Here is a 13,059-nt window from a genome sequence, read left to right as displayed (position 1 = left end):
CATACATTAAAAATTACCTTTAATGACTTCTTGGGCACAGCCATCAGCAGTTGTGCCTGTCCACGGACAGAGTGTCGACCTTCTCGAGAGGTTGACTTTTCATTCATGTCTCTGGTGACCCTTTCTATGAAGTCAGTAGATGGACTGGGAGAGCACTGGGGGGTCATGAGGTCGCTGGAAAAGGTTGTGTGGTGCTCACAATATCTTTACAAAAGTACAAAACCATTCTAATCCAGATTAGGTTCATATAGGGGTAGGCTTGTTCCAGTAGAAAACCAGATGACGATAGATCTACAGTGACTTACAAAATGCAAAATTTATAGTCACAGTTACCTTACTCCCAATACTATCAGATGTGGGAAGACAAACATGGAAACTTCACAATGACAGTAATCAAGCCAGGATTCATACTTAGAAATCTGGAGGTGTGAGGTAGCAGCACTAGCCATTACACTGTATTGCTGCTTGGTGAACCTAGAAGTTGAGGACATTAAGGGTGAAATGTGTAGATGGGTGCAAAATTGGTTTAAACACAGAAAGCACTGTTTTATTGTGTGAAGATTCTCTTCCAGATACAATGATAAAAGCTGGGCCTCAAAACCATTATTACTGGAAATCTATTATATTAAATTAATAAAAAAAAAGATCTAGATAAACATTAAACAAACAGCAGATGATATTAATTATTCAGTCTGGTGGTCTTAACTTTGCTCTTTGAACTGTAAATGTTAGTAGGTTTATAGATTAGGCAAGTTGGTAGATACCCTGCAGTGAATACAATTGAACTTGAAAAGGGATTTCACACTTGGGCAGATATGTGACACATGAGGTTTAATGCCAATAATTGTAAAGGTTTATGCAAGGAAAGAGAATACTGCAGTGGACTCATCATTGTCCAAATCTGTACAATGTGCAGAAGTGATTAAAAAGGTTGTAAGGATGTTAAGTTACATAGTACTGAGTTGAGTACAAGTAAAGCGGGGCGGTCATTTTTAATATTAACAAACTATTTCTGACACTTTTTAAAGAATACTCAGTGCAGTTTTTCTCTATATTACAGAAAGAAATTATATAGTTTGTATTAAAAAGGGCATAACAGCAGGAAGAAAGTCGAGAGAAGAGCTACTAGACTGTATTCAAGACTATGGGATATGAACTATGAAGAAAAACTGTAGGAGCTTAATATTTTTCAGTTAAATAAATGTAAAGATGCAATGTTAGAGCTATTTAAATTATGTCTGCTGTAACTTTAAAATTAATTCTTCAACAAGTACACAAAGGCACAAATGAAAGCTGGTTAAGGGTACATCTCATACTAGAAGGTACTTCTTCACTCTGAAAACCATAATTACTAAGAATAAGTTAGAACGTAGTGCAGTTAGTAGTGACAGGGCACAGAAAATCAAAACTTACTATTTTTCAAATGTTAAGCAAATAGAGACTGCCATGCTATATTGACTGAATGGCCCATTTCTCATCAAAACATTTATTATTGTTTCTTTTGGCTTTGGAAATTACCATGGAGCGGCTGCTGCTTCACCACCTGAGGCCACAGGTCTGCCACACCCTCGACCCTCGACCCTCGACCCTCTGCAGTTCGCATACCAGGAGAAGGTGGGAGTGGAGGATGCCATCATCTTTATACCGATCCCTCTCCCACTTGGACAGAAGCAGTGGTGCTGTAAGAATTATGTTTCTGGACTTCTCTAGCGCCTTCAACACCATCCAACCTCTGCTCCTTAGGGACAAGCTGACAGAGATGGGAGTAGATTCATACCTGGTAGCATGGATCATGAACTATCTTAAAGACAGACCTCAGTATGTGCTTCACAGGAACAGCAGGTCTGACATTGTGGTCAGCAGCACAGGAGCGCCACAGGGGACTGTACTTTCTCCGGTCCTGTTCAGCCTATATACATTGGACTTCCAATACAACTCTGAGTCCTGCCACGTGAAAAAGTTTGCTGATGACACTGCTATCATGAGCTGCATCATGAGTGGGCAGGAGGAGGAGTATAGGAACCTAATCAAGGACTGTTAAATGGTGTGACTCAAACCACCTACACCTGAACACCAGCAAAACCAAGGAGCTGGTGGCAGATTTTAGGAGGCCCAGGCTCATCCCGGACCCCGTGATCATCAGAGATGACTGTGTGCATAGGGTACAGACCTATAAATACCTGGGAGTGCAGCTGGATGATTAACTGGACTGGACTGTCAATACTATACTGATGCTCTGTGCAAGAGAGGACAGAGCCGACTATACTTTGTGACAGATAGGGCACGCTGTCGTCCCCTTGAACCCTCAGATCATTTTCCAGACACCAGATAAAAGTCCAAATATTGACTTTATTATTAATAAATAGTGCACAAAGCACCCTCCTCTCCATAATACTCATACAATAATCAATTACTCAACAATACACAATAAAACTCCACTCCCAGACGTGTTGCCACCCTGCCACCCAGCTCAGCTCGTCGTCTGGTATTTCTCATAGTCTTTTATAGTCCATGACCCGGAAGTGCTTCTGAACCCCTGTCCATGTGACTTCCTAGCACTTCTGGGTCACATGAAAACTCCTTCTACTTCAACCCGTCATTCCCTTTGTCCATGTGACTAGGACGCACTTCCGGGTTGTATGAAAAATACTTGTTACTCTTCCCTGCAGCTCCATCTAGTGGTATCCAGCAGGGCTGTGGGTGAAAAGTCCATTGTCCATAATTCCCTTCTGGTATTCCGGGCATCTCCATGCTGCAGGGAGGGCTCCACCTGGCGGCCTGGGGGTATTGGCTGGGATGACTGGCCAGCCATAGACCACAGTACTCCCCCCCCAGCAAAAAACCGTGGTTTGGAGCGTCCAGCCCCTCGAGGGTCGTCTTTCTCCAGGAGGGTCCATTGGTCGGTCCTTGGCAAGGTTGATGACACATTCGTGAGAACATAGGAGGAATTTTATAAAAATGAGTTATTTGTCCCTCTGTCCTCCTAGGACAATGTCGCCATACATGACCAGGCCTGCGCCATTCATAATACAGCCATGGCCCCCCTGTTTGTATCCCTCGGCGAGACTGAAAGCACTTGGGAAAGTCTGCCTCCACCCCTTTTCCCACTGAGGAGGAGTCCCCAGCCGCCTCTGATGGCTCAACACCCATTTCTCATTTGTCAGGAGACCCCTGTTTTATTTTTGGGATCTCCTGCTTAATGTGGGGTTTTCCCACAGTCTGAGTCTCTCTATTTATTTAAGAGAGCCCCTTTACTGTTTGCACCCCTCTAGATTTAAAGATACTACGGGTCGGGGTCTTCAGGACCAAATCGCTCCGAGAGGCAGCACCATCCAGCTGTTCCGGCTCGATCTGCCCTTCCCCCGACCGCTCTGTTAACATTTCACTTTCCCATGTAGGGCTTGCAGTGACTTGGCACCCGCTACTTATTAAACGCGGGCCCAGATCATACTGCGTCCCTCTTTGCTGTATGGTACCGGCATTACTCACCTGTACCGCCAAATTATATAAGACGAGAGCCTCTTGACCTAACCGCCGCAGGTACTCATCTACCTTTCTGATGGGCGCTTTGGCCGTCGCTCCCAGCTCCCCGATGATCTTCTTTATCGCCACCAGCATCTGTATGACATCTCGTAATGGCTCGATTAACTTTTCGAGGTCCTGCACATTCACAATATTATTCAATTCAGCCAGAGGCAGGCTTAAAGAATCACTTGCCTTACCATCTGGCAGGGTGCCAATAAGCACGTCCATTCCAGGCACATGCTCGGATGGGCTTTGCAAAGGAGCCTGAGATTTGGAGTTCTCTTTGGAGGACCGGGCCGCCATCTTTCCCAGCCCTCCTTACCTTTTTGTGTGGTAAGCCGTGCTTCACTCGCCTTCTCCCTTCCCCTTCGAAAAGTCCAAGTCCGTTGGTTCGATGACAAAGTCACAAACAGCGGGTCGCGGACCTTCTCCTGCACGGGACAAAATTAGTTATTTTAAAAGGATTGTCCATTAAATCCCCGGCACGTACCTCGTGATGATTGTCCTTCTCTGGAGGCTCCTTTCAACCCATGTGGCCGCTCTGTAGCTCATCCCGAGAGTCGGCCATGACAAGCTTGGATCCTCCGCTGATGTTGTCGCTTTGTTTGCTCCTCTTCTTCCCCATAACGGACTTTGTGAAGGTGGGTTCTAGCGATGTTTCTGCATATCCTGACTCTGACTTCTTAGGGTTCTCTGCCCACAGAAAATTTATAAACAGGTCCTCTCCCAAACCGATGGCCACTGTGACAGATAGGGGGCGCTGTCATCCCCTTGAACCCTCAGACTAGACACCCGACATAAGGTAAAAGTCCAAATATTGACTTTATTATTAAAAATAGTGCACAAAGCACGCTCCTCTCCACAATACTCATACAATAATCAATTACTCAACAATACACAATAATCCTCCACTCCCAGATGCGTTGACACTCTGCCACCAAGCTCAGCTAGTCGTCTGGTATTTCCCATAGTCTTTTATAGTCCGTGACCCGGAAGTGCTTCTGAACCCCTGTCCATGTGACTTCCTAACACTTCCGGGTCAGATAAAAACTCCTTCTTCAACCCGGAAGCACGTCATTGACAATTTGACTAGGACGCACTTCCAGGTTGTATGAAAAATACTCGTTACTCCTCCCTGCAGCTCCATCAAGTGGCCCCTGTGGTATCCAGCAGGGCTGTGGATGAAAACTCCATTGTCCATAATTCCCTGCTGGTATTCGAGGCACCTCCATGCTGCAGGGAGGGCTGGGGGTATTGGCCGGGATGACTGGCTGGCCATAGACCACAACTTCCTTAGAAGGCTGGCGTTGTTCAACATCTGCAATAAGATGCTGCAGATGTTCTATCAGACAGTTGTGGTGAGCGCCCTCTTCTATGCGGTGGTGTGCTGGGGAGGCAGCATAAAGAAGAGGGACGCCTCACGCCTGGACAAACTGGTGAGGAAGGCAGGCTGTATTGTAGGCATGGAGCTAGACAGTTTAACATCTGTGGCGGAGCGATAAGTGCTGAGTAAGCTCTTGTCAATCATTGAGAATCCACTGCATCCACTGAACAGTATCATCTTCAGACAGAGGAGCAGCTTCAGCGACAGACTGTGGTCACTGTCCTGCTCCACTAACAGACTGAGGAGATCGTTCCTCCCCCACATTATGCGACTCTTCAATTCCACCTTGGGGGGGGTAAACGTTAACACTACACAAGATTATAGACTGTTATACCTGCCTCGCACTCTCCACCTTGCATTTTTTAACTTGCATTGCGTTTTTATCACTCTTTAATTAATATTGTTTTTATCAGTATGCTGCTGCTGGAGTATGTGAATTTCCCCTTGGGGATTAATAAAGTATCTATCTATCTATCTATCTAATCTATAATAATAACAGAAAAAGATTTTTATTATGGATTTAATGATTGCAGTCTTTTCTAAAAATACTTAAGGGATGTTATGATGAAAAACAGGAAAAAAATAAAATTAGACATATTATTTTATAACATTTTAACCACATTGATTTTTACCCAATGCCACCAGGGGATGAGTAGGATAGAGTGCTATGACACTTTGCAATTTTGAAGAAAAGTGCATAATTTTGAGATAATGCACATGAACATATCAGTTTAATTATTGAAATGTATGCTACTTCAGCTTTTAACATTTAATATGCAACATTTAATTGTAGCTTGATTATTGTGGTGCACAGATGCCCAACAAGGCTTTAAAATGGATATAGTGACCTACAGCTGAGATGGAACTTCTTTGCATTGGAGTGTTGTGGGTTCAGACTTGGGAATGATGTGTTCCTCAGGTGGCCAAGGAGTGTCAGAAGGGTGACCTTGAGAAGCTAGATCATAAAGAGAGAGTTTTGGGGTGGGTTGAAGGTTGCAGAGAGAGCATTTAGAGAAACACTTTGAACATGTCCCACTGCTGCAAAAGTCCATGGATGTCAGCAAGTCTCAGGTTTGGTCTGTGGTTTGGCTAGCTCAGCCTGCATGTACAGACACAGAACTCCTGAACATGATTAAAGTCAGGTTTATACTTAACGTACTCCAGCGGACAATACTGCTACTGTTTATACTTGTGCATGTACTTTATGTAAATCTGGTAGATTCCACCTAGTGGCAGTGCGAGATATCATCACGGTGAAAAAACATTCTCCTTAGCTGTGCTGTGAATTGCCTGAAACACCCATTAAATTCTGAGTGCACCTTGGTACAATATCTCCGAAAAGGATGTTTAATGATTACATCCATTAATCCAGGGAAGCACCCATTCCAGCAAACATCAGGCGCAAGACAGAAACAATCCCTGGATGGGGCATCAGCTCATCGCAAGGTGAACAAAAGCACTAGCACACTATTATCATTTTTATCCTCAAACCTTCATGTCTTTGGAAGCAAAACAGAGAACACTGTGGAAACCCACCAGGTAAACATGCAAACTCCAGATAGGGAACACAAGGGATGTGACTCCCTGCGAGGCAGCAGCGCTACCACTCTGCCACTGTGCCGCTCCTACATGTGTAATTATTATTAAGTATTCATTATTTAAATGAAGTTAATGACTTATCTGTAAAATGTAACATATATGCTTTAATGCATTTCATCATGAAAGTGATATCAAGTAAAATTCTATGGATTCTAAATGTGTATAGAGCTGGAATATCATAAATGTAATGTGTTCTGCGTGGCGATTGCTGCTGTCAGTTCAGGAAGAATTCCCAGAAGCTTGTAGCGATTAACATCTGGATTGGTTTCAAGATGAAGTTTACGACAGTCTGCTTTAATGATCAAGTAAACTAGAAGGTTAAAGTGGACATTTCGAGATTTAAGCCGAAATTTCTACTTTAATCACAAAATAGACCTTTCCACTGTGTCTGTGTGGCTCAAATATGCTGCCATACATTCTGATGCTGTTGTGAATATAAAAGCACCACGAATGCATTTGTATGTCTGCATTTTGCTTCATCACATCGAACCATTCATCAAACATCGAAGCAAGCATATCGATCCTGTACGATCCGCAAAGCAGCTTTCTGTCACATGTAGAAAGTAAACAGGGACTCTGACGTCACATTCCGACTTGATCACACTGTGCCCTCTGATTTTTTGGTGGTACTGCAACTGACGCATGCGTCGCATTAATTTTTTACGATGTGCTCAGATGGCACATCAAATGAACACTGGGAACGTGTGGCAGCCATGACGCATGCATATACACGTTCTGAGCATGAAGTATAAACAGGCCCTAAGTAGTTTTTGATTAAGAAGGTAGTGTGTCTGGCTGCTGAAGAAACCAACAGGCTACTCCTAGCCTTCTGCAGAGCACCATTTCCATTTCTTCATCTGTCACACACCCTGAATCATTACAATATATATAACAACTGGTACAAACACCCAAACTCAGAACTGCTCCTCCATTGCAAAAGATTGAGAACAGCTCAGAATTGGTGTCCCATTACTTCCTCATCCAGAAGTAGCCCAGAAAAACCTGTACTGCTCCTCTTTACCTTAAATACAAGACTTGTACTGAAATGAAACAATTTTTGTGATTACCCAGTTTTATGATTGATCTTCTGTTTTAATGTTCAACATGTTTTAAGAGTTTAGAGAGCAGCCAAAAGAAGAAGAAGAGCTAAGAGACACTTACTCTTTAATTTGCAATGTCAGTAATCAAACTCATGAAAACATTTGATTCCTTATGGCACTGAAAATCTCACTTGTTTTTAATAATATCTGATATGGTAAAATCTGGCATGGTAACAGCTACCAAAGTCCTGGAGGAATATCCACATTCTCTCTGTATCTGCCTGGGTCTTCTCCAGTTTCATCCCTTATAATAAAACACTTGCAAATTAGACTGACTGGCATTATTAAAACAGCCTCTGTCAGTGAGTGTGGGTGTTTCCATGAAACTGCCATCGAGTGCACTTACTCCATGTTCAGGATTGCTTACTTTCCTGAGTCCAGTGCTAAAACGTAAGGCACACTATGACTCAAGAGTGGAATTATAAAATATAAATGAAGTGTCTCGTGCTAAAATGAAACTGAGAAATTAAAATAGTATCTATATCCCTTTGGTAGTTTCTTAAAATCTCTATGACCTGTGAACAACCCATAATAACACCTTTGCTAGAGCCCCAGTGTGACTTGCTTATAGCAGCTGCCTTTTGGTTAAGTGCAACTTTCTAAAATATTTGCTGTCCAGACTATTATTGCAAACTTGGCAGGTGGGGCAGCTTATTGCAATATGTACTATATATGATTAACCTTTCACACACCATTTTTTAGTTAATGAAAGGTTAATTAATCATATAAAAAAAAAAAGATTGCAGCACTGTATATCTTTTATAATGAACACAATCTGCATTTAAATTGCCCTGATTCTTTTAACTATCAATCAAAAAGTCAGGCTAGCCTAATGTTATCTTTAGCAATGAAAATATTGTATGTTTGCATTTTATTTGATTTGGACTACACATTGAAATCGGGAGTTATGATTTAACAAGAAAGCATGCAGATGAAAGCTAAAAAATTTGTCTAAGAAAAAGACTACACTCTGAGACATAATGTGCACTGTAAACAGAACAAAAGGACTTACTATTGTAGAAAATAAGCCATACATTTCAAGTCTGATATCCCCTGAGGTGCATGGATTATGTTGTCTGATGTCAAACATATGGTTTGTTTTCTGAATACCTTACACATGTAGACATCTGTCTTGTGAGTGAGGGAGGGAGAGGTTGTCTTTTGTGATTTCAGGCATTGATGCAGTTTTTCTGACACTATTGTAGGTGAGCTGAATTCAGTGTTTTATCTTTTTTACTCTTACAGTATATGTAAAGGTATGTTTACGGGTCATTCAATCAATGTATTGGATCTAAAAGATAACATTTTTAGTCAAAATTATTTAAACTGAAATCAATTTATCTGATATCTATTCCAATTATGTCCTTACAAATAGGTAGATTGTAGTTTGGCATAATTAAGTACTGTAGAGGAATACTGTATCTGTACCAAATTATAAAGGGAAATTTATTTTAGAAGGAATACATACCAAGACTTTCCATCATGAAACTTTTTTCTTATATTAAACACGCCTATTGTCTTAGGTTACTTTGCAGTAACATATTACAAGTACCCCAACTAACTGGTTATCACGTGTAAACCACATTTTGGTTTTACAAACATAAGATAAAGGGTGTTCAGAATTCTAGTGGCCAAAAAGGATAACTGGGAAGAGAAAAGTGGCAAAAGAATCTTGTATTATTGTCTTTTAGAAGAATGGGAACAGGATGCAAACTAAAACTAATCATCAAAGCCCAAAACAGAAGTCAAATTAAAAAAAAACACACACACACACATCCTCACAGTATCCTGAATTGCTAGTAATAAATAGCTCAAATGCTTTCCATATTTTTTTTTCAAAATTTATTCAAAGCTTGAACAACACAATATTACAATCCAATGTTTTAAGCAGAGGGCGGCACGGTGGCGCAGTGGTAGCGCTGCTGCCTCGCAGTTAGGAGACCCGGGTTCGCTTCCCGGGTCCTCCCTGAGTGGAGTTTGCATGTTATCCCCGTGTCTGCGTGGGTTTCCTCCGGGCGCTCCGGTTTCCTCCCACAATCCAAAGACAGGCAGGTTAGGTGGATTGGCGGTGTGTTTGTGTGTGTCCTGCGGTGGGTTGGCACCCTGCCCAGGATTGATTCCTGCCTTGTGCCCTGGGATTGGCTCCGGCGGACCCCCGTGACCCTGTATTCGGATTCAGCCGGTTAGATAATGGATGGATGGATGTTTTAAGCAGAGTGATACAATAACATCTTGTACTGTATGTCTAGCAGTGGACACCTTTGTTGTGAACATGTTGATGATCACATGGTAATAATAATAAAATTAATAAACATTGTTAAAAATGTTTCAAGAAAGAATAAGCAGTTCCTTTAGGCACCAAATCTATAATTCATCTGTTATCATTCTAAGTATTTTGTAATATTTTTAAGACATATTTTATTGCTTTACTTTTTATTTATAATTATACCATTTCTTTTACTAGTGGGCGCTGCCATTCTGTATACCTGTCATCAAGATGTGAGGTCATCATGTCGAGTGACATAGTCAGTGTGGCAATATATAAGCCACTGTCGTATAAAAATCAGTGTCCAATATTGAGGGTATGTTCTAAGTAAATCATGAGTGCTTCTAAGTTAGTTATTTTTGTGGAACAAATTGTTAACTAGGTTTCAAGATTGATCTTTGCTTTACGTGATGGGTTTGGATGCAGTGGGCTTTCAGCTGGGTGTAATCCTGGGATAATGTGATTTTAGTACTTATTTATGGCAACAGAACAAAATTTTGGGTTTAGTGCTGTTTCAGTGGGCCTTAGAGCTGTGGACTTGCAACTTATCAAGACCAAGGGGGTATTTTCCGTACGTTGCTTAAATCATCCGAGAACAGGTGCTTCATCTTGGATGAGTTAATGCCGGTGAAACTCATCCAAGATAAGTTGGTTTTTCAAACACAGCTGTGTAGTAGATTAGTCTAGCTGGATCTAATCATCTGAGATGAATGCGCGCAACTGCGCTGATTGAAAAGCCCATATATATTGAGTCTAGAAAATAGGCTGTAACAAAATGACGAAAGAATGGGCGCATTTTTTTTTCACACAAGCGGAGCAGGCCCTTTTATTCGAAGGATATGAAGAATTTCAAGATTTAATATGCACAAGGGGGTAACACTGCAAAAGCAGAACAAACCAGAAAAGACGGCTGGCAGAAAGTGGCCAACAAATTAAACGCTAAGTAAGGTGCATTGTACTTACTGAATGCAGCTGTTCATTTCCTATGTTTCAGATTAATTATTATTTAATATGTCATAATTCCAGGTCAAACGTGAGCACAAGGAGAACATGGGAACAGGTTAAAGTGAAGTACAAGAATATACTTCAAACTGGTAAATATTGGTATATACTGCAACTATTTAAAGAATTGTTGACATAAAGAATCATATATAATATAAAAAACATTAATTTTAAAGCTAATAAGACGGCAGACAAGCAAAAAACAGGTGGAGGTCCACGTGGTCAAGACCAATCACCTGCAGAAGAGTTGGCTCTCCAGCAAAATGCCCATCACACTATTTCTGAGGGCTTTCCAGGGGGAAGCTCCTCCTCAGAACCAGTGGCAGGATGAGTAGTCACTTCATTTCAGGTAAAGGATGGTCATTGCATATATTTGTCCTCAATGTGTGCCATAGGTATGTTCCATATAGCCCTCTTTTTTTTTTTTGTTTGGTCAGTTGCAGGAAATGTCATATACCTAGAACCTGTGTCTGACAAAGAAGATATTGACGAAGGTCAAATATTTGATGAAGACACTGTGTCTGATTATTAATCATGAGGAGAGCTACATATTCCAAATAATGTTTGATCAAACTCCACTCTGATCAGTCCTATGCGCCCCAATCACATTTGGAAATCCTGGGTAATGAGAATGTTAGGCTGATTGTGAGATTCTTTATGAAACTGTGAGTGTTTTTGCCTGTGTGGCATGAAACATCTCTTTTATTGTCTGCACACGCAAGTGTCCAGGAAACACTATGAAACCCCGAAGAAAATATTTCAGAGCCAAACAGACTTTACGAATTGCCTGGCAAACTGCACTTTTAGATAGATTTTCCACATCGTCTACAGTATACAGTATATATACATATATACAGTATACAACCCCTCTTGCGTTGCGCCATGGCGTGTGGTTTGTTTATTTGACAGTATGTAGATCGGGGTATATATAAATAAATATATATATATATATATATATATATATATATATATATATATATATAGCAAAATACCCATGCTTCACAGCTGAGAAGTAGCGTGTTAAAGAAGTAATGAAAAAGAAAAGGAAACATTTTGAAAATAACGTAACATGATTGTCAATGTAATTGTTTTGTCACTGTTATGAGTGTTTCTGTCATATGTATGTATATATATATATATATATATATATATATATATATATATATATATATATATATATACACATACACACATATAAACATATATACAGTATACATATACACATATTTACATATACATACATATCTATATATATATATACACATATATATATATACATATATATATATATACCAGTATCACTTTCGCTGGCCAAAACATTCCCCTTTCCATATCTGTCACCAATTTGGGTGTTAAAATGGATGGAACCTCAAATCACCTTTGACACCCACATCACACACCTCTGTAAGTCTTCCTTCTACCACCTCAAGAATATTGCTAAACTCCGACCAACTCTCACCCTGGAAGCTCGTCCATGCCTTTGTCTCCTCCAGGCTGGATTACTGTAATGTGCTCCTCATCGGGATTCCTGGCAAGGGTATTCAGAGACTCCAGTATATTCAGAATTGCGCTGCCAGGATCCTGATGAGGGTGCGAAAGCATGACCATATCACCCCAATCCTGAAAACCCTTCACTGGCTCCCTGTCCCACTCAGAATTGAGTACAAGGTCATTCTCCTCACCGATCAGTGCATCTATGTACATGCTCCCCTTTACTTACAGGAACTCCTTACCCCTCATTCCTCCTCACGCACTCTCTGCTCTGTATACACTAACATTCTCCAAGTCCCTAGAACCAAGCTTCGTAGTATGGGTGATAGGGCATTTTCATCTGTGGCGCAGAGACTGTGGAACACCCTCCCTGACTACCTGAGAGCCCCACAGTCAACTGATGTTTTTAAACGGAATCTAAAAACTCATCTTTTTAGAAAGATATTATACATAGATTTTCTTGTTTTATTATTTTTGTTTTTACTCTGTAGCACTTTGAGATTTCTAAAATATGAAGTGCAATATAAATAAAATTTATTATTATTATTATATTATTATTACACATACATATATATACACATACATCCACATATATATACATATATACATATCTACACACATACATATACACACATACCTATACACACATACATATACATACACATACATATATATATACACACACATATATA

The sequence above is a fragment of the Polypterus senegalus genome, chromosome 2 (genome assembly GCF_016835505.1).
Source record: "Polypterus senegalus isolate Bchr_013 chromosome 2, ASM1683550v1, whole genome shotgun sequence".
Lineage (NCBI taxonomy): Eukaryota > Metazoa > Chordata > Cladistia > Polypteriformes > Polypteridae > Polypterus > Polypterus senegalus.
Note: the sequence above shows the minus strand (reverse complement) of the source record.